General features: G+C 40.2%; 1 pseudogene; it reads right to left on the bottom strand.

The window, feature by feature from the left end:
* Positions 1-1378: 1378 nt before the first annotated feature.
* On the bottom strand, positions 1379-19431 carry LOC142257557 (cholesterol 24-hydroxylase-like; annotated as a pseudogene).
* Positions 19432-20934: the final 1503 nt, after the last annotated feature.

Here is a 20934-nt window from a genome sequence, read left to right as displayed (position 1 = left end):
ATATTCCATGTGAGAAACTGCCAAGAAACTGAAGATTTCCTACACCTGTGTGTACTACTGCCTTCATAGGAGAGCACAAAGAGGCTCTAACCAGAGTAGAAAGAGAAGTGGGAGGCCGCGCTGCACAACTGAGCAACAAGACAAGTACATTAGAGTCTCTAGTTTGAGAAATCGATGCCTCACAGGTCCTCAACTGGCAGCTTCATTAAATAGTACTCGCAAAACACCAGTGTCATTTTCTACAGTGAGGAGGCGACTCCAGGATGCTGGCTTTCAGAGCAGAGTGGCACATAAAAAGCCATATGTGAGACTGGCTTATAAAAGGAAAAGATTAATATGGGCCAAAGAACACAAATTTTGGAGAGAGGAAGATTGGATAAAAGTGTTATGGACAGAAGAATCGAAGTTTGAGGTGTTTGGATCACACAGAAGAACATTTGTGAGATGCAGAACAACTGAAAAGATGCTGGATGAGTGCCTGACGCCATCTGTCAAGCATGGTGGAGGTAATGTTATGACCTGGTGCTGCTTTGGTGCTGGTAAAGTGGGAGATTTGTACAAGGTAAAAGGGATTTTGTTTAACCCCTTCAGCCCCCGGGCACTTTCCGTTTTTGCGTTTTTGTTTTTTGCTCCCCTTCTTCCGAGAGGCGTAACTTTTTAATTTTTCCATCAATCTTGCCATATGAGGGCTTGTTGTTTCCGGGACGAGTTGTACTTTTAAATGAAACCATAAGTTTTACCATATAGTGTACTGGAAAACGGCAAAAAAATTCCAAGTACGGAAAAATTGCAAAAAAAGTGTGATCGTACAATAGTTTTTGGGATATTTTATTCACTGTGTTCACTATATGGTAAAACTGAGATATCTATGTGATGCCTCAGGTCAGTGCGAGTTTGTAGACACCAAACATGTATAGGTTTGCTTGTATCTAAGGGGTTAAAAAAAATCACAAGCTTGTCCAAAAAACAGATTTTAGAATTTATGCTGGCTCCTTATTCTGATTTTTTCATTGGCAGGTGGTTAGCCCCCACCAAGCCGTGCACCCTTTTTTGGTCATTCTAGCTGTCTGGTTTTTGGCAAGTGGTGACTGTTCACACACAGCCATCAGCCCTGTCCACAGGCTATTTAATTCAAGCAGCACTTGCCTGGTCCTGTCCCGCCCACAGCTGTGATGTCAGTCACAGGTACGGGATTGCAAAGCATCAGGTAGGTGCTGTTTTAAATAGTCCTGCTTTTAATGTGTGAGGCCGCATGGCACCCTTCAGATAAATAAAATATTAGTGTAGGACTGCCCCTTGAGATTTGCCGTGGAGTGGCGGGGTAGCTCAAAGTATTGCAATATTTTGCCAAAAATCTCCATTTATTAATAAGTACAGTTTAGAATTTGTGCTGGCTCCTTATTCTGATTTTTTCATCATATCCAATGTCTTCTTTGGTTTGCAAAATTCCATCAACCTCAAGCTGGACCCTACATGTGGAAAAACATATAATAAATCCAAGTAATCATAGATCTACTAATGTATTAACCCATGTAGAAAAACTTTAAATGATCTGAATTAACAATATGACAGTAAAAGAGTAAAATACACCTGCAGATAAATAGGAAAATAGTCTATAACCATCAATGTATCACAAGGAGGATTTTCAGCACGATCTCATGCTCACTTTTCTAGTATTTCTGGGTTTTGTGAAAGCTTCATGACTGCAAATGAGAGAAAATTGGCGGTTGTTTCCATCCCTGTAAAACATACACAGGGACAACACAATGGAAAAAGGCAGATGTAAATGAACTTGAACCTAGAATTACTGTACAACCACAATAGCACATGTAATGTATAAGAAAGTTACAACTTATTTATAGCATGCATTTTGACCTCTATTTTTTCAGAATTTCTTCTGAAAGCTGACAAAGTTTTAAAAAGAAAAGTTATACCTTTGTTGAGGAGAGCCATAAAATGAAATACTTAATTAACCTCTGGACATAGAGCATTGTGGGAAATATGTCGATTTGCCTTACATAATTCAGGTTTCAGATCATATACATGACACAGATATAAAGGTGGCTGTCATTGCCTGTTTCTCCACACCTTGCTTGGAATGCAAGGAATGTCCAGGTGTAAGAAGATACCATATAAGAGAAGATCAACCCAAAGATCAGATGACATTACAGACCAGACCATCCAGCATGGATTCACCAGATGACGTCCCTCCCATCACCTTCGCCATGGATCCATCCAATGATGTCATAGACCCGCCTACAATGACGCCTACCAATCAGCTCATGGACTAATACATTGTTCGACCCACTGACCAATGAACACATCCGGACATGCCCCTTTGCAAGGTTATATCAGAGCAAGCTCAGTTGTAATAAAGCAGAGCATGGGCTGACTTCTGTTGAGGAAAGATGAATATCCGACTGTGTCTGATCTCATTTTTCAAGCATGCACTCGACCCACACCACCAATTAGACCAGGCAGTAGGCAACTAGTGATCTCTGGTTAAGAGTTCACCTTAACATTATTGGCGCCCAACGTAGGGCCAATAGACGTAGACACCTGAAATCCTGATGAACCGGCAACTGGAATGGCATGACGTGCTGGACATCCCAGGAAACTGATCACTTCCGAACGAGAGTACGGTAGGTCTGCTGATTTTTCATAATCTGTAGTCTTCCCTTGGTCTCGTTGGGGTGTGTGGCACTGATTGCCTGACTGTGTCCGGTTTGTTGGGGTATCTGTTGACGGGCAGACGGGTCTCACGGCTATTGGCCATATTAATCTCGGAAGAACCGTCACATATTCAGTTGCCTGCTGTCTCTTCTGTATTTGTCTAGAGGGGAGATTGACTGGTAGTTAGGATAGCAAGTGAGTTTTTGAGCGGTGTTTGGAAACGTGGAGGACACTCCATGTAGTACGGTTTTTGGTTGTTGCCTGTCATATGTTTTGCAGTTCTGGTGGAGATTTAAATAGAATTGTGGCTCGAGGCCTAGAGTGAATGACTCGGCGAGAGGCCTAGAGATAAAGCGCAAGTTTTAATTGGTCAGGTTAGGCACGTGTTTTTCACGAGCTCTCAAATTTGTTAATGGGAGCCGGTGTTATAGAGGCTAGTTAACATGTCCTCCAAGAGAGGCAGGTTAACGGAAGTCTGTGTTATAGAGGCTAGTTAACATGTCCTCCAAGAGAGGCAGGTTAACGGAAGTCTGTGTTGTAGAGGCTAGTTAACATGTCCTCCAAGAGAGGCAGGTTAACGGAAGTCTGTGTTGTAGAGGCTAGTTAACATGTCCTCCAAGAGAGGCAGGTTAGCGGAAGTCTGTGTTATAGAGGCTAGTTATAAGTCCTCCAAGAGAGGCGAATCGGCCGGTATAGACACCTTGTAGTCAGGGGTGATACTAGGTGGTTTTTTATTAGGCTAGTTATAAGTCCTCCAAGAGAGGCGAATCGGCCGGTATAGACACCTTGTAGTCAGGGGTGATACTAGGTGGTTTTTTATTAGGCTAGTTGTAAGTCCTCCAAGAGAGGCGAATCGGCCGGTATAGACACCTTGTAGTCAGGGGTGATACTAGGTGTTTTTTTATTAGGCTAGTTATAAGTCCTCCAAGAGAGGCGAATCGGCCGGTATAGACACCTTGTAGTCAGGGGTGATACTAGGTGGTTTTTTATTAGGCTAGTTGTAAGTCCTCCAAGAGAGGCGAATCGGCCGGTATAGACACCTTGTAGTCAGTGGTGATACTAGGTATTTTTTTGTATATTACGGAACGCAGAAATCAGACAGGGACCACGTGGCAGTATAAGGAAGGATTTGGAAGTGTGTGCTGCAAACTGCAGGTTTTCTTTAGTGTTTCAGTTATTTGTCATCTCCCCCGTCTTTTTGTTTGTCTGTTTTTATCTGGTATGCATAGAGAAAGATTGCTTGTTTGGTGTTGTTTATCTTGAGAGAAAGATGGAAAAATTAATGAAGCGGTGTCTAGTTGTGCCGGAAAGATCCGGATGAAAGTGGACTTTGTTGGGATGTGGGGACTCTAGGCCGCAATCCTGTGATAAACCATGTGCTAGTCATGGAGGCAGACATTTTAGGTAAGATTTTAAAATGGTGGATGAAGCACATGGCTACAGCATGATTGAGACAAAGAAAGCAAAGTGAGTCAGGGGTTTGTGTGAAGAAGACCATGTGCTCTGTAAATGTTTGAGCAATGGATTGGATGGAGTACTATATACTTAGACCGAAAAATAAGTGTTTTTGTCTATAATTAGACTTAGATCTAGGACATATGTGTGTGTGTATAAATATATATATGTATAAGTACAGACTATAGAAAATGGGGAGACAGAGTTTGAGCAGGTGTGAGGTCAGTTTTCCCTTTCCTCTGCCACATGTTCCTACAGATTTTAAAATGGTGGATGAAGCACATGGCTGAGGCATGACTGAGACAAAGACAGAGAGTGAGTGGGGGATGTGCAATGGTGTGTATGTATAATATCCAGACTATAGAATATAGGGGGAAATAGTTGAAAAAAAAAAAAAAAAAAAGTTTACCTTCCCCTCCCCCACATGATTACAATCCCAACAAAGAGAAGGAAATCACGTGCTGTGGGGCCATTTTCTATAGGCCTCAGTGGAGCTGACAAAACTGCAGCCACTGAATAACATGAAGTGTTAGTAAATGTTATTAGCACTAAAAGATGGAACATTGAATGATTGGGAGTTGTGGAAAACACTAAATATAGATCCAGTGTGCAGGTTGGATTGAGTCAGGACAGTCACAAGGAGGAATATCTTATTAATTAATATGCAATAAAATTAGAAAATAAACCTTTAAATAACGTACCTTTGCAGTAGAGGTCATGATAAAGAAGTAAATAGTAAATATTTCCGTTATGGATCTGATAGATTTATCCTGAGAGTTGCATGTTTTAAAAAAAAAAATAAAAATAAACAAATCAATAGAAGAAAGGAAATGTGACTTGTCTCTTGCAGCTGAGGAGGTCTCTTTCCATCTGGTTTTGGGGGGGAGGAGCAATCTTAAAAACTTGTGGAACAGGGTTTTTTTGTCTCCCCTTGGAATCTATTGTGAGAGCAGCCAAAAAGAAAAAAAAAAGGGGAATTCATTGCAAATTATATTGGAAAAAGGTCATTGACAATAGTTTTATTTTACTAATTTTATCCCAAAGAAATAAAAGTCAACTGTGGACATGTTTACATTCATTGATAGCTTTTCAAGCATAGAGGTCTGTTAGATGATTTTTCTATGGCAAATCAACATTTTGTTTTCCCACATGGCCAGTTTATTTGTTCTAGATTCTTTTATCCCTTCAAGTTATAGGACAGTATCACAGAGATGCTGATAATCTCCTCTGATTCAAAAATGAACGCCCCTACATCCAATATCCAAAGGTGTGCTACGTTATTATAGTTATTAATAATAATAGTAATAATAATATAATAATTTATTAATATATTTATTAATAATTACAATAATTTGTTTTAAGGAATGTGGATGATTTATGGAATTCTGTGTTTTATATTTAATGTATTGAATAATCTGCTTTCTTTTTATAGAAAGAATGATTGCAGTGCAGATTTCTGTGGTCCAAGCAAAGGTTATAAAAGCCATTGAAAGGGTTTTCCATTATTAAGTTACAGATAAACACAATATTTCTGGTGTTCCCGATTAGGTACAATCTACACAATGTGACTTTCATGCCTAAATGTAGAGCTCCGGGGCCACACACTTTTTGAATCTAATTATGCTTTGGATAATAGATTCAAAAAGGGGGGGAAAGATGATGTGGAAAATCACACGTATTATTTAAGGTTTTAATTTGTTCATCGATTGGGTTTTTCTATTAAGTGTTTTTTATATTTTTATCTGTAAGGAGGATACAGTAGACAGACATATCTCATGATTGCTCTGATGTAACAAGAATTGTCAGGTTTTGAACATGTCTCAGATGAGGCCATTGCTAATGCAGATTTTGAGTTTTTCCGTAGATGGATCCAGATACCAAGATGCTGGTTGATTCTGCACTGGATATGCTGAGGTTACACAACATGAGGTATTAAAAAACAAACCACTCCTCTCTCATCGGAATAGGAGAATGAGATGAAGATTTGCGATCACTGTGGTTCGTAGAGCGGAAAGGGGTAAGATAGTCAAAATGTGGATATAGGCAGCAGCCGGAGGAGATGCTCGCACAGGTGCACAACAAAGAAGCAGTGAATGGGCCTAGAGTTGAGAGTCCTTATACAAAGCAGACCAGTACCTCGGTGGCTCCTGTCACGTCGTCCGTGACATTGGTCACTCCTTGTGTTCTTAAATCCTTACAGGAACAAGCGATTCAGCAAGGAACGGAGTGTGAGACGCAGGGAGCCAGTGACTGAGGAAGGTCTGTGGATAAAGGGCGGTAAGCTTTCTCTGCCATGAGCGTTCTACTCAATAATGGCCCAGGTAACCCATGTGACAAAGGTGTTGGGATGGACAAGATATGGCCGGCACCACTGCTCAGTACCCAGGTGGCCAGACACCTCCAGTCTTGTAAGACGTGTGCCTATTAAGATAGAAAAACTGTAAAGACCTCGTAAAAACACCCCCCTCATCCGCTCTACTGCTCCGGTGATTGCAGATTAGTCATATACATCTACCATGAGTAGGTTTATATGAGTTTTGTGCGTGTTGTGTGAATTTCTTTTCAGGCCTGCTCTGAAACATATCCAGTATGGAAAACATTACTGCTGAAAAACTCATGGTGCTGGTGGTATGTAAAGATGGAGTTCCTAAAAAAGTGGTAAAAGTACATATTCTATAGCACAGGTCATTATAGAGATCTTACAGTACCTGGTGATGCCCCTGATTAACCCATCTGCCACTGCGAAGAGGGGAGAAACTCGTTGGGCTTCTTTCATGCTAAGTGTCTGATAAATATGCGTTTATTTTATTAGCCTGAGTGTGAATTGGACAGTGGGGAGTCTGTGATCAGACGAGATCTCCTCATGACTTTACCTGACCTTATTATTATTATATTTATGCAGTGGGTACATGTTATACATGTGAGATATTTAATTTCTTTTAGGGTTTGGTTCTTGAATTTGCTGTATCATATTGATTTAAGCTACCAAACAGCTATGTAAATACAGAGTGTGAATATTTAATCTTTGGGAATGAATTGGATATATATAATTGCATATTGACGCCTTTTTATCCCCTGTATCTCACGGTTTCTATATTCCCTCACTGACATTAGCAGCACATATTAGCTTAGCAGTGTAGGGATAGGGAGGGTGAGCCGTCGGTGAGCGGGGGCGCCAATTCGCCTTATAGGGTGCCGACCTCCGCTGCGAGGTAGGGAGAGTTTAGGGCTATTGCCCCAATCCCTGCCCCTCCTTTATTGGAATATTTAATTGTGTCTATAGTCAAATGGGTGTATGTTGTTTGGAATTTTAATGATTATAACATAAACATGTAACGATCCACAAGATAATGGTGAATGCTGCAAATCATGTAACAAATGTTCGTTTTCCTTTTCCTTAATAATTAGATCTTTACATAAGGTATTTTTGGTTTAGTACCTAGAACGTGATTATATTTCTCACAGATACTGCAGATACAGTGTGATATCCTGACCAGTGATGTATGAGACATATACAACTGCCTGTATAGTGTGTTAAACATGTGTATCCTCCAATTCCAGATCCTAAATCAATGTCAGGAGCACGTGGTCTCCAGCCAGGAGACTGGGTGATCCTAAAAAGACAAGTCAGAATGAGCCATGAGTCAGAATCAGGTGGACCGGTCCAGCTTTTCCCAACCACAGCGACTTCCATGAAGCTTGAGGGAAAACCCATCTGGAGACAACAACCACTGTAAAGAGTCCATCGTACCAGCAGAATGAGGGTCACAACACACATAGTGCTGGATTATCACACATAGAACTTTATGGAGAATTTCTAGATTGGGGATGATACATGGGAAATAACCATAAGGGAACAATGGGTACAGGAACATTACACAAATAAGGGCTCATGGTGGGAAAGACATTATTTGACCTGAACCAATCAATTATTTTAAGGGTTTAAGTGACTTAAGGATAACATACGTTTATTGGTAACTGGTATTGTTTTATTTGTTGGTATTTGAAGCCGTAAAAGTGCTACTCTGTGTTACTGAAGGTAATCGGATCCATGTGTAAGGGAAATCTTGTTAAAGGCCTCCTGGTGGTAGATTATAGACCCCAGACAAGAAGAGATCCATTAGTGTTGTGATACAATTAGGTGTATTAAGGTAGAAAAGTCTCGAAGATGCGGACAGCACTTGGATATTGACTGAGAATCAGTCTTTCAGAAATAGTAACGCTAAAAGCTGCAGCATAACAGTAAGAAGCTTATTCTTACAATTGCCTTACTCTTTCTAATCGATTAATCTCGAAATCTGAGTGAGCTCGTCAGCATTAAATAGTCTATTCTAGTTACCTATACCTCTGTGAACTGTGTGTGCGGGATGTGATCAACTCTCTGATCAGCAGTCTGTACCAGCGGGGGCAAAGGCTTAGCATTGCTTGTATAGTGGATAGCAAAACGAAAAAAAGGTTGCAGTTAAAGCATTAGAGCTGATGTGTTAGAGGACCATGGTAGGGTCAGAAGGTTAATAAAGTATTTAGGGGGGACTGTTGAGGAGAGCCATAAAATGAAATACTTAATTAACCTCTGGACATAGAGCATTGTGGGAAATATGTCGATTTGCCTTACATAATTCAGGTTTCAGATCATATACATGACACAGATATAAAGGTGGCTGTCATTGCCTGTTTCTCCACACCTTGCTTGGAATGCAAGGAATGTCCAGGTGTAAGAAGATACCATATAAGAGAAGATCAACCCAAAGATCAGATGACATTACAGACCAGACCATCCAGCATGGATTCACCAGATGACGTCCCTCCCATCACCTTCGCCATGGATCCATCCAATGATGTCATAGACCCGCCTACAATGACGCCTACCAATCAGCTCATGGACTAATACATTGTTCGACCCACTGACCAATGAACACATCCGGACATGCCCCTTTGCAAGGTTATATCAGAGCAAGCTCAGTTGTAATAAAGCAGAGCATGGGCTGACTTCTGTTGAGGAAAGATGAATATCCGACTGTGTCTGATCTCATTTTTCAAGCATGCACTCGACCCACACCAATTAGACCAGGCAGTAGGCAACTAGTGATCTCTGGTTAAGAGTTCACCTTAACACCTTAATGTAGCATTTTCTTCTACTTTTGAATTTTTACATTTTATCTTTTAGTTTTTTGTTATATAACTATTTTATTACTATAGCCATAAACCTAGCCCTAATCGTAACTATAGCCTATAACCCTATCTCCAATGCTTGTTATGGATTATAAAAAGGGTGTAAAAATGCAAAGGCATCTCGAAGTAATGAATGAAGACAATATTGAATCATGCTCTGCCTTCATTGATCAGCTTCTCAGCCCCGGCTCTGTCTCAGCTACATAAACAGAGCTGGGTGGGCACTCATTGTGCCAGCGCACCTGCAAGAAGAATCAATATTTTTCACTACTACGCATTTGACACTGGGGATGGGAGGAAAATGTTATGCCCCCAGACTTTGGTACCCAAGACTACAGAATTTGCCTAGCCTCGTTATACCATTGTGTCACACAGAGTTTTGCATAAAACTCACCGACTGTCATGGCGGCGTCAGACTCTATTCAAATTGCAGAGTTGGGGTTTCTGATCAACTCAGGTAGACCCGGGATTTCGACCTGTTGTCTGCTTATTCATAGACAGGCTAGCAAGAGTTAACCTCTGCTAGCTTGCTCGTTAGGCTTCTTTGATCACATGTTGTAAGGAAGCCAATCACATCTTCTCTCATATTTAAACGAGGAAATCTTCTACCTACGCCATCTATAGTATATTCTGTGTTGGTCTGTGAGTTGTGATGTCCCAGACTCGCTGGAGAAGGAGCTGCTTTATGCTTGGTGAAGTTGTGGAGTTTATCCGTCTTCTTGTTGTTTCCACCCTGCTCTTGTTTTCCTCCTAATCTCTTATTGTCTTATACCTCTTTGTGTATGTGCCGTGTGACAGAGTTTTGGTTTCTCGTTTATCTATTGCTGTAGGTTAAATCACAACCCTGTCCTGGCTCCCCCTGGGGATGGGGGTGGGGAGGGGGCATAAGATCAGTGCTGGTCAGAAGCACGGCCAAGAAGGAGACTCAAACATCCCTACCATTAAGGGTATCTCTGAGACTAGAGATAGCACAGGGTCCCCTGTCTGAGGGCCAGCTCAGGGATCCTGGTTTCCTGCTATCTTCATAGTCCCTCGTCACACACTGGTTATCTGACTCCCTAAAACCAATGTGAGATATGATACAAATGATGTACAAACCTCCAATGATAAGTGTGACGAAATTATCCACTAAACTCTCAAGATCACAATCATTTTCCAAACAAATCTGCAGGAAAAAAGAAAAGTCTTAATCTGTCTAAAATATAATGGTAGTTCTAAGACAAAAAAATATTTTAAAAAACTCTCAATCTGGTTTTTCAGCATCCATACTTGATAATTTGCACTGCCAGACTGAAGTGGACACTGCTGAATATATATTCAAGTCACGTGTATTAAAAAGCAGGTAAAATGTAATCTTATTAGACTGGACTTTGCCAATATGATTTGACCTATGACAAAGAAACTCCTGCTGTGCCCTGCTGGTCTTTAACGTCAGTAATATAAAGTAATGTGTGCTGCTGTAACATTTGTCTATTAGACAGTGCTGTAATATGGTAAAGTTCAGTATGAACTGTAAATGTTAATTTGGGAGATTCAGGCCACAGTCACTTGTTTTTCTCTATATAGTTTAAGGCCATGCCTGCTGCAGACACATTGGAGTAATAATAACCTGCATACCTGCCATCTTGAGTATTTGTGTCAGTACATCATTTGGCAGCTGTTACCCTCGCCCTTTTGCTTTCTGTCGCTTTTTGATACATTCTCTGCCCGTTTCCCGAAGAAGTCTGGTGTTTTTCTGGACTTCCCTGATAAAGGTCTGCTTCCATGGAATATACTTTATATAGAGAAAAGAAACGTTAGCTTAAAAAGCATAAATGTTCTCATAGCACTGCCTAACTAATCATATATAGTATGTTGTCAGTTATTATACAGGAGGAGGAAGTGAGCTGTGATACCACCTATTGTGAATGGTGGATCCTGTGTTATTTACTGTATATAGATAGGTGGGAGCAGTCATTGTACAGGAGGAGGAGGAAGTGAGCTGTGACATCCCCTATTGTGAATGGTGGATCCTGTGATATCTTCAGCATATAGAGGTGTTAACAGTCATTGTACAGGAGGAGAAGGAGGTGGGCTGTGATATCTCATATTATAAATGGTGGATCCTCTGTTATCTACTGTATATAGAGGTGTTATCAGTCCTTGTACAGGAAGAGGAGGTGAGCTGTGATATCTATTATTATGAATGATGGATCCTGTTTTTCTTATGGTTTTCTTATGGTTTATTGTAGCCATTATATCTTTATAACCGCACACTTGTGTTACTATTTGTACTCTTAATCCATATATATATATTATAATTTTCTCTATACGGGGTGAATTTTACATGATTTTTTGACCTGGTGTTCCCAACATAATAATCTTTTGATACATATTTACCCTTTGAGGGGTCTGTTTGCTTGAGACATCTTGTCTGTGTTTTTTAATGTTTTATATTTAATAAAAGTTATTTTTATGCAAATTGCATAATTTGTTGCTGTTGTATATAAAAGTGTTAACAGTCATTCATATGTTGATTTTCTGGTCCTGAGGAAGAGGTCTCTTACCTTGAAACACATAGACCTATGGAATAAAAGAGTGATTAATCTGTCAACATCTCTACATCTTATTTGGCGGAGTGCGCGGGTTTAACCCCCTTTTCTCCTCTTATACTGAAGACTTCTGCACGTGGGGCCGCGGCAGCCACCATTATCCTATGCTATCTATGGTGGTTGTGACCCTTCACAACCATTTTGGGTGAGTGTATTAATTTACATTACTAACCTGTTATTTATCGGGTAAAACTCTATTAGCGCTTCTATTTTCTAGCACATTGTACAGGAGGGAGAGGAGGAGGAGGTGAGCTGTGACATGACCTTTTGTGAATGGTAAATCCCATGTATCGTGTAAATAGTCATTTCCTTTCATTGTAATCATGCAGTAATGATAATGAGATTACTGTGGAGAAGTGATCTGTACAGAATAGGAAGCATAACCTAATTTTAGTTTTCTGGCCAGACTGAAATGATTTGTGTTAATATATAGTGAAAGACATAAAAAAGGGCTAAAAAAAAATGGCAAACGTTATTAAAAAAAATTACATTCAACATTAAAACTTGATTTACACAATAAGTAATTTTCTGATAACACTCTTCATTACAAACCTTTGCAAGCGGATTAAGTGCTTCATTCAGGCCCTTTGTAACAACTGATATGGCTTGTGGAATCAGTGTGTGACACCCCAGCTCCAAACCAAAAGCAGCCTGAAATACACAGACAAGGGCTGACACTGAATACTAGTCTGTTACTTTATGTATGTCTGTGCAACGTGGTGTGAGGCAGTAGTCATGGGCAAGTGGCAGTTGTCTTAAATCCAAGCACCGTACAACAAAAATTGATTTGTTGCTGGGTGTGTGGACCTGTGTCGTGAGGGCGGTACACCCACACAGGCCAGATGGTACCGATGGCTTCAGCTGGCCAGGACCAAATGTTGGCTCATTTAGGAAAGGAGACCAACAGTTCTTTAAAGACAACATAATAGCATAACTCACCATTCCATTGATGGCAACTATGTACATGAGATAGCGGGTACACAACTTCTCATAAGTTTCAGTAGCACAGAGCAACTTCAGACATCCTTTTTCCTCTTTCACTGGGGTTGTTAGTCTTCTCACAGGTCTTGCGTGATTCAGCACAACCCAACCTAGCATCTCATTACAGTTCATAGAAGACATTGTATCTTCCCACGGTTCCACAACTAATTCTACTCCTAGAGGATTGAGTTTGCCAATATGGTTGGACTCACGTTTCAAGCTTTTTGACGCATAGGGAACTCTTGCCTGGGACAGTCACTTCGGCTGCCATTCTATACCGTCTTGGCCTGTTATGTTTATGGAGCTATATGTGGTTGTAGAGGAGACCAGGTTTAATGCCGCGCTTTTCACCAATTCCAGGAGGCAGATAGGGTTAATCCATGTCTTTTCATTTAAACAAGAACAGGTCGTACAATTTCTCCTGATTCTTTTATATTGATTTAAAGGTATATTGGTAAGCCATTTCTGATAGTGATTGCTAGTATAATGAATATAGCCATTGCTATCAACTACCTTGAAGAAAGTATACTGGCTATATTCATTATACTAGCAATCACTATCAGAAATGGCTTACCAATATACCTTTAAATCAATATAAAAGAATCAGGAGAAATTGTACGACCTGTTCTTGTTTAAATGAAAAGACATGGATTAACCCTATCTGCCTCCTGGAATTGGTGAAAAGCGCGGCATTAGACCCGATCTCCACTACAACCACATATACCTATATATTTCGGGGCTGCAGCTGATTCACCCTGTGATCACGCCAATATGGAAGTTGTGACTTGCACAACCCCTATAGGTGAGCCTTCCTTCCTTTCATACTGTTTATCAGTTAAGACTCTATTGCGCTTTCTTGTCCACAGTTTGTTCCTTCTGATGTTTATGGGGCTGTAAGCCATTTGTGGACTTGCTGCTAGGCGTATTTTCTCCAGACACTCCTTATTGGGTGACTCCATTCTTTTGTCAGTCTTTGGTTAGTTCTCAGTGTCTCAGTCCATTCCTTAGGAGCACGCTATCTCTGTCACAGTCTCCTCTCTACCATTGCAGGTCACCCACTGCATGTGGCCTACACAACTAATCGGACCGTAGGTCTGTCTTCGTGACACACTGAGTTTTAACTCAGCATGTAACAGGAAACCATCTCTTTCCCGGCATTCTAACCCCTCCCACTATGGGCTAGTCCCAACTGTTAACTAACTCTTTCCCTACAGTCTGGCAAAACTCATATAACAATGTGACGCATTATACATTACATCACAATTCACATGGTACATTACTTCACAATAACGCAAGACATTATTCACATTACAACAACGCAATTCGTGTCTTCGGGGGTAGGTGGGAGGAAAGGACACAACAACCAGTCCACCTCCTTACATCTGAGTATTTGTTCATTTATGTGTGTAATATCATTGACCACGGTAGTTTCCATGAACTTTGAGATCATACGTCCCATTCTGGAATCACAAAATAGATCTATATAGTTATTTAATTGTGTGCACATGTACATACAGGAGTTCAGCTTGGTATTACCAGTCAATCTATATGTTGTAGATGCGTACAAGGACACAGTATGTACATAAACTTTTCCACACAAGGTTGAGGCCACTGTCGGAGGTCATATTATAACAGAATTTACATTGCCGTTTCATCTCTACATGTGTGCACAAATGTAAAACAAATTAACCCTTTGGAAACACCTTTTTTTTTTTTTTTGCTTCTGAGCGGAGTCCACACATGCAATTTGCTGTACATTTGGAAGATGTCACTAAGGGGTTAAAAATGTTCTTTAGTCTAGATGGTCTATCTACTTTAATTTCCAGAGGTCATCAATAATCTTTAGGGAACTCAGCAGTAAGCGTTCAATTTCCCTACAGCGCCACCACAGGGTATGTAAAGTATTGCATAGCAGGCATAGAAATAGACGGCTGCCCAACTACTACTTGCATGTGTTGGATACTCCAGCTCATTGTGAGACCTAAACTTTTAAATATTTAATAGAGTATCTAAAAGAAGGCCTTCTAAACCTTTTAATGAGTGATACCTACTTAGCTTGGGCATTGGAAAAACAAACACAATAAGAGAGAGATTTTTAATATTACCTTGGCAATTACATCCAGTGTGACGCTTCTCAACATTTCGTACATTACAATCTGACTTTCTCCATCTGCCTTTTCTGATAATTTTTCCTCCAGTTCTACTGCTTTCTCATTAAAAGATTCCATTAATCTTATAAGGAAGCTGGCACAGGAAAAGCAAAAAGACGTGTATGCTCCTCAAGAGCCAAAATTGCAGATACACTTTATTAATATGTAGCAAAATAGTAAAAAGTATAGTCAGACCCCTCCTAAAATGAATACAAAGGTGCAAAACTAGGAAAGACTATGATGCCATTCTGTTTGACCCCCAAAGCCATATCTGACTCCTCTGTGTTCAGTAACTCTCAAACTATAGGGATATCTGCGCTTATTGTATGGTCATCTTGACTCCTTTTTAAAGGCATGCTAAATACAGGAGCAGAAGATCTTCTTTGTCTACAATAGTGGCAGTTCCAGAAATTGATCCCCGCTTATTAGTTTATGACATTTATAGTACTGTCACATCATACGAACACATCATACGAAGAGAGCAATCACTAGAGAAGAACATCATGGTCGGAAAAATAGAAGGAACAAGGCGAATAGGAAGACCAGCAACCCAATGGCTTGATACTATCAAGATAATGGTGAAGAAGATCATGGTAGACCTATCTAGGTAGAGAAGACCCTGGTGGAACTATCTAGGCGGAGAAGACCCTGGTGGACCTATTAAGGCGGAGAAGACCCTGGTGGACCTATCTAGGCAGAGAAGATCTCGGTGAACTTATCTAGGTGGAGAAGACCCTGGTGGACCCATCTAGGCAGAGAAGACCCTGGTGGACCTATCTAGGCGGAAAAAACGCTGGTGGACGTCTAGAGGCTGCACAAGATCTATCTTCCTACAGAGCGTTCATCCATCAAGTCACCATGGCTCGAGATTGCGATAGAAGAAAGAAAGAATAGTATTGTCGATATATAGTTTGGATCAGATTACTCTTTCAAATTTTATACGGCCCTTGCAAGTGGTACAATCCCAAAATTTGGCACTCAGAAAAATAAGGTTGTGCCCCACTGCTGTAGAAGATCTGATGTATGTCATGACTTACTCTTTCTTGAAAGCAGGATCCATCACTTTCCTTTGCTTACTCCAGTGATCATTGTCTTGATCCGTCACAAGACCATTACCCATGAACCTGAAAATTCATTAGTCATGGATAATTTGTCGTCATTGCAGCCAAGTAAACAAAGACCAATGGAATACCACTGAATAGTTGGAGTAATTGGAAAGGTGTACACTGTATAAAGAACATTGTTGGGACACACATGTTAATCACTAAATTCAAATGTATAACATCCATCCGTTTTCCTTTACTAACATCTGATGCGTAGCTCACTGATAACAGCACGTCTTGTAATAGGAGCCTCTGGTATACAAGTCTATTCATGACATTTTCTTATCATAAATCTTTCCCCATCACTCTTGAGTGATAATATTGAGAAGTGGAAGGAACCTCAGCAACTCAGCAAGTGGAGGCCTCATAATATTGTAGAGCGAGAGGCCGAGTGGTGAGGAGCAGAGGCCAGAAAAGTTACTCTGCAGAGTCCATACCTGCTCTGATGTTAATATTAGCTCAAACTGTGCCCTCACCGGGAGCTTTATTAACAAGCACCATAGTTGGGGGAGTTTGGTGTGTAAGAACATGACTAGCTGCACAGAGTCTTGAGTTCAATCCCATCCAACGCCTTTAGGATGAGCAACAAAGAGATTACGGTCACCCAGGCCCTCTCGTCCAACATCAGTGCCTGACCTCACAAATGCATTTCGTGCCACTTTTATCCATATACTATATATTCATATCATCATGACTCATTCTTTATTAAGACAATTATTTTGTAATTAGTGCTAAAGATCATTTTGGCTATTGGGTTTGCTTACAATTTTTTGCATGATTTGCTTTTTATAGCATCTGTGTTGTGCTATTGCTGTCTGCAGAATGGGTTAAGCAGAGTCCATCATTGAACCTATGATGGTCTGATGTAGTTTGTAACACTTTTGCCTAATAATATGACTATAATTGTAATGGTATGGTATAAATAAGTATAAAATAAAACAGGACACAACCTCCTACCTTTCCCCGAACAAGCTGTGAGCATGTCTGTATTCTGCGTCCTTTTTATATTTTGGTGACATAAGGATCTCCTGAAATGAAACAGAATTTATGTGTCTCCTTCCATCATCATTTGTTAAGTTTTCTGTTCTCTATAGTAATCTAAGGGCCAATGTACAAAAATCAACTGATTAGATCCGATTGTGAGCATGCTCAGTGGATGCCTTTATAAGTGTAAGTAATTCTTTGGCTTTGATTTTTTGTAGCTGAGCCTGGGAATCAAACTCAGGATCTGTAGTAAAGACGTCAGAAACTCTAAGGGCTCCTTCCGACGTCCATTATCATTGGTCCAATCTTGGATCGTAATACATAGTCTGTCCATGCGTCTCCCGACCCGAGTGTGACAGTCTCATAGAACTATATGAGACTACCATGCTTAGGTCGGGAAACGCAATGGGATCAGAGATTAGACTGATGTTAATGGATATCAGAAAGAGGCCTATCATTGAGCCACAGGCTGCACTGTTATGTATGAGAGAATTTTCTATGCCTAAAAATCTAAATGTTCTTCTTTATAGGTAATGCAACACCTAAAATTGCCATTAGTAAAAACATATTTGGTGTACATATACAGTAAGTGCATCTCATTTTATACCTTTATTCCTTCTGGGCTACAAAGAAGAATCTTCACATTATGAAAAGTGTTCATGCGAACTACTGGACCATAAGTTTGAACCCTGCAAGCACAGAACATTTTTTAAATAAAAGTTTACATATTTATGAATAGTAAGTCTCCTTATGGTTTTTTATCTGCCACAATCCACAATTTGGGGAGGATACATAATAATGGAATATGACAGAGGCCCAGAAGGTATAGGAATGGACACAAACTGTGGCACACTCACGGACAAATGAAAACTCAAACAATAGCTAGACACCCCCATATCAATGCCAGCCATAATGGCCTTAAAAAAACAACACCCTCCTCAGATATTTTATTAAGGTTTGGAATTTAGGGAAAACCGCAAATGGGGTTTTTCAGGGTAACAGAGACGGATTTCAAATCGATCTGCGCAGGTATAAATGAATCAGACAATGAAACGTGTTCACTGCTTGAGCAGAAGCCAGCTTCTGACCCGTGTATTAAAGAATCTTATAATTATACAATACAATATTCAACTTCAGCCTTGGAGCAAGAACAAGGAGTCAACATCCCACATCTTACATTCCACATGGTGTGAACCAACTAATTATGAACTCTCTCAGTGTGTTATGAATACCTCTTTATTCATTGTTCCTTTTTTCGACCTTATCTTTGTTATCACTTTGCAGAATACACATCTTAGAATCATATTATGAAGCTTCTATGCGATTGTCATATAGACACACAGATAATTATGCAACGACAGCTATACTTTGATTATTTACATACACAGATCATTTTATTACATCTGGACAAACGACCTATAGCCCAGGCCTACCCTCACAATTCAACATCACCAGCAACAGGACTCCCATACTATCACCATCTAAATTGCCAACCACAGTGCCCACATATCAGAAGCGGCCACAGGGTGTCTAAAATAAAGTATCAGCCACTGGCCCCATATCAATGTTATCCTCACAGCTTCAATAGCAGAACTAGTTACAATGCCCGCACCAGGCATGTGATCCCATATCAACAAGTACATGTTCCCTTATATCATCGCCAGCCACACTACTCCCATATAAACTTAACCCACAGTGTCCTCATATTAGTGCCAGCCACAGTGCCCACATATTAGAGCCAGCCAGTGTGTCCATAGCAGAGTAATCCTCAGTGACCTGGCATCAGCACCAACCACAGTGCCCTTATATCAACCCCATCCTTATTGACCCCATATTATCATATTATCACCAGCCCTTATACCAGTGCCACCATAGTAGAGCCAACCACAGGTTGTCTATATAAGCATCAGCCATAATACCCCATTATTAGTAGCAGTTCCATACCTCCATAAGAATGTCAGACATGCAAAAGACACCCAAGCCCCAGCCAACAAAAATAACAAACTTCCGAAAGGTCTAATGTGTATATTCAGAAAGCAACTTACCAGTGAAGGAAGAGATCATGTACTAGCCCATTGTTTTCAAGAACCCTCAATATGGAGGGCAAATGCCCAAGGAAAAAACTAGAAATTAAAGGGAAAAATCTTAGTGTGAAAAAAAGGTGAAGTCGGTAGCACAGAGCATTAATGTTGCCTACCTGTCTCTGGGTGGTCCAGGAATATGGTCATACTTCATATGTATGTAATAGATATATCCACTGTAAAATATAAAACAGACCAATAGCAAAATAAAAGCCCACGGAATCCAAATCCACATACTCATGTCTGAAGCACAACAGATCTCTATATACACTATACGCTGTAAGTTATAGCTCTGTGGATGGCACAGTTTGTCGCCATTAAGTCTTCATATCAGGGCACAGAGAGGACGGGGCTGGGTTTTTGCTTCAGTCTGATATGATGTTGCTCAGTCACCAACTTCTAACAAAAACATTAAGATTCAGTGGTTGTTTTTTTTTTCTTTTTTTGTTATGTTTTTCAACATTATTTACATATAGATGCCCTGCTCTCTTAGCTCTGTTCTACAGTTTGTATTTAGTAGTAGGATGCTTAGCATGATCACTCTTGATGATCAAAGCAATATAGTAATGTATGAGGAGAACTGAGACTATATAATAAAAGCAAAATATTATGAGTTTCAACCCTTTCACTTTTTTGCACTTTTTGCACTTTCACTTTTTTTCCTCTTCCAAGAGCCATTACTTTTTTATTTTTCCACCTATAAGGCTGCATGAGAGCTTGTTTTCCCGCGGGATGGGTTGTAGTTTTGGATACCTTCATTCAATTTACTTCACTATTGTACTGAAAAACCGTAACAAAAATTCCAATGAGCGCTGAAATATTGGAAAAAAAGAAAAAACAACTTCTACGACTTACGGTCATTTTTGTTTCAGACGTATTCACTGAGGTCAAAATCCAAAAAGTCACTGTGCTGTATTTTTCCCATATAAGTTAATTTAATGAACTTGACATAGCCATTGTTAGTTTGTTTTTAACAAGCTACAATTAACACAATATATTGTCATCCAAGAAGCAAGAACACATAGAGAGGAAACTCCCTGAAGCAAGCGCTTATTTCTGGGAGGCACAGAAGGGAGGTGTGAACCGTACTCATGTAGGGGTGAAGCATCATACTACCACACTATCAGGACAATGTGTTTACTTTCTATTTAAAAAATATCAAAACTAGAGCATTTTTGTTATCATAAATGCAGTATATTAATCCAACTTGGTGTCTTTGCATTGCAACCTCTTTGATTTATAGATCCTTTCCGATCATAAATTTATAGTTTAAACATACTCTGCTGATTGGCTGCAGCAGCCAAGATTCGCATGAGTTTTTAGAAACAGTGTCCTGATGTCACGGCCATCTCTCTTCTGTATGAGACTAGTGGCAGGTTCAGGGTTAGAGTCTCTCATTGCCAAGTAATACATTCCATATTAAAACGTAGTACTCTTTCCTTTGGCGAGCAAAGAGTTAACATCAGTTTTTCCTTGCCAGCAGCATTCTCCTTACCTCTCCTCAGGTGCTTCCGGTTTGGGACCACTCCCAGTCCCTATATATACCCTCTTCTCCCAATATAGGGCGCCGGTTATTCTGATTTCATTTAGATGCTTGGCCTTGAGGTGGAAGGAGCTGGTGGAGCCCTTATCACTAGTTTGCTGAGTAGGCTGCAGTCCTGGTTCTGACTGCAGCCATGAGTTGGACGTTGTCTTTTGTTATCACCTGTCTTTCCTTTCCCTGATGTTATATTAGTGCAGCAGT

This window comes from Anomaloglossus baeobatrachus, chromosome 12 (assembly GCF_048569485.1).
Source record: "Anomaloglossus baeobatrachus isolate aAnoBae1 chromosome 12, aAnoBae1.hap1, whole genome shotgun sequence".
NCBI lineage: Eukaryota > Metazoa > Chordata > Amphibia > Anura > Aromobatidae > Anomaloglossus > Anomaloglossus baeobatrachus.
Note: the sequence above shows the minus strand (reverse complement) of the source record. Positions and strands in the feature narration are given on the sequence as shown.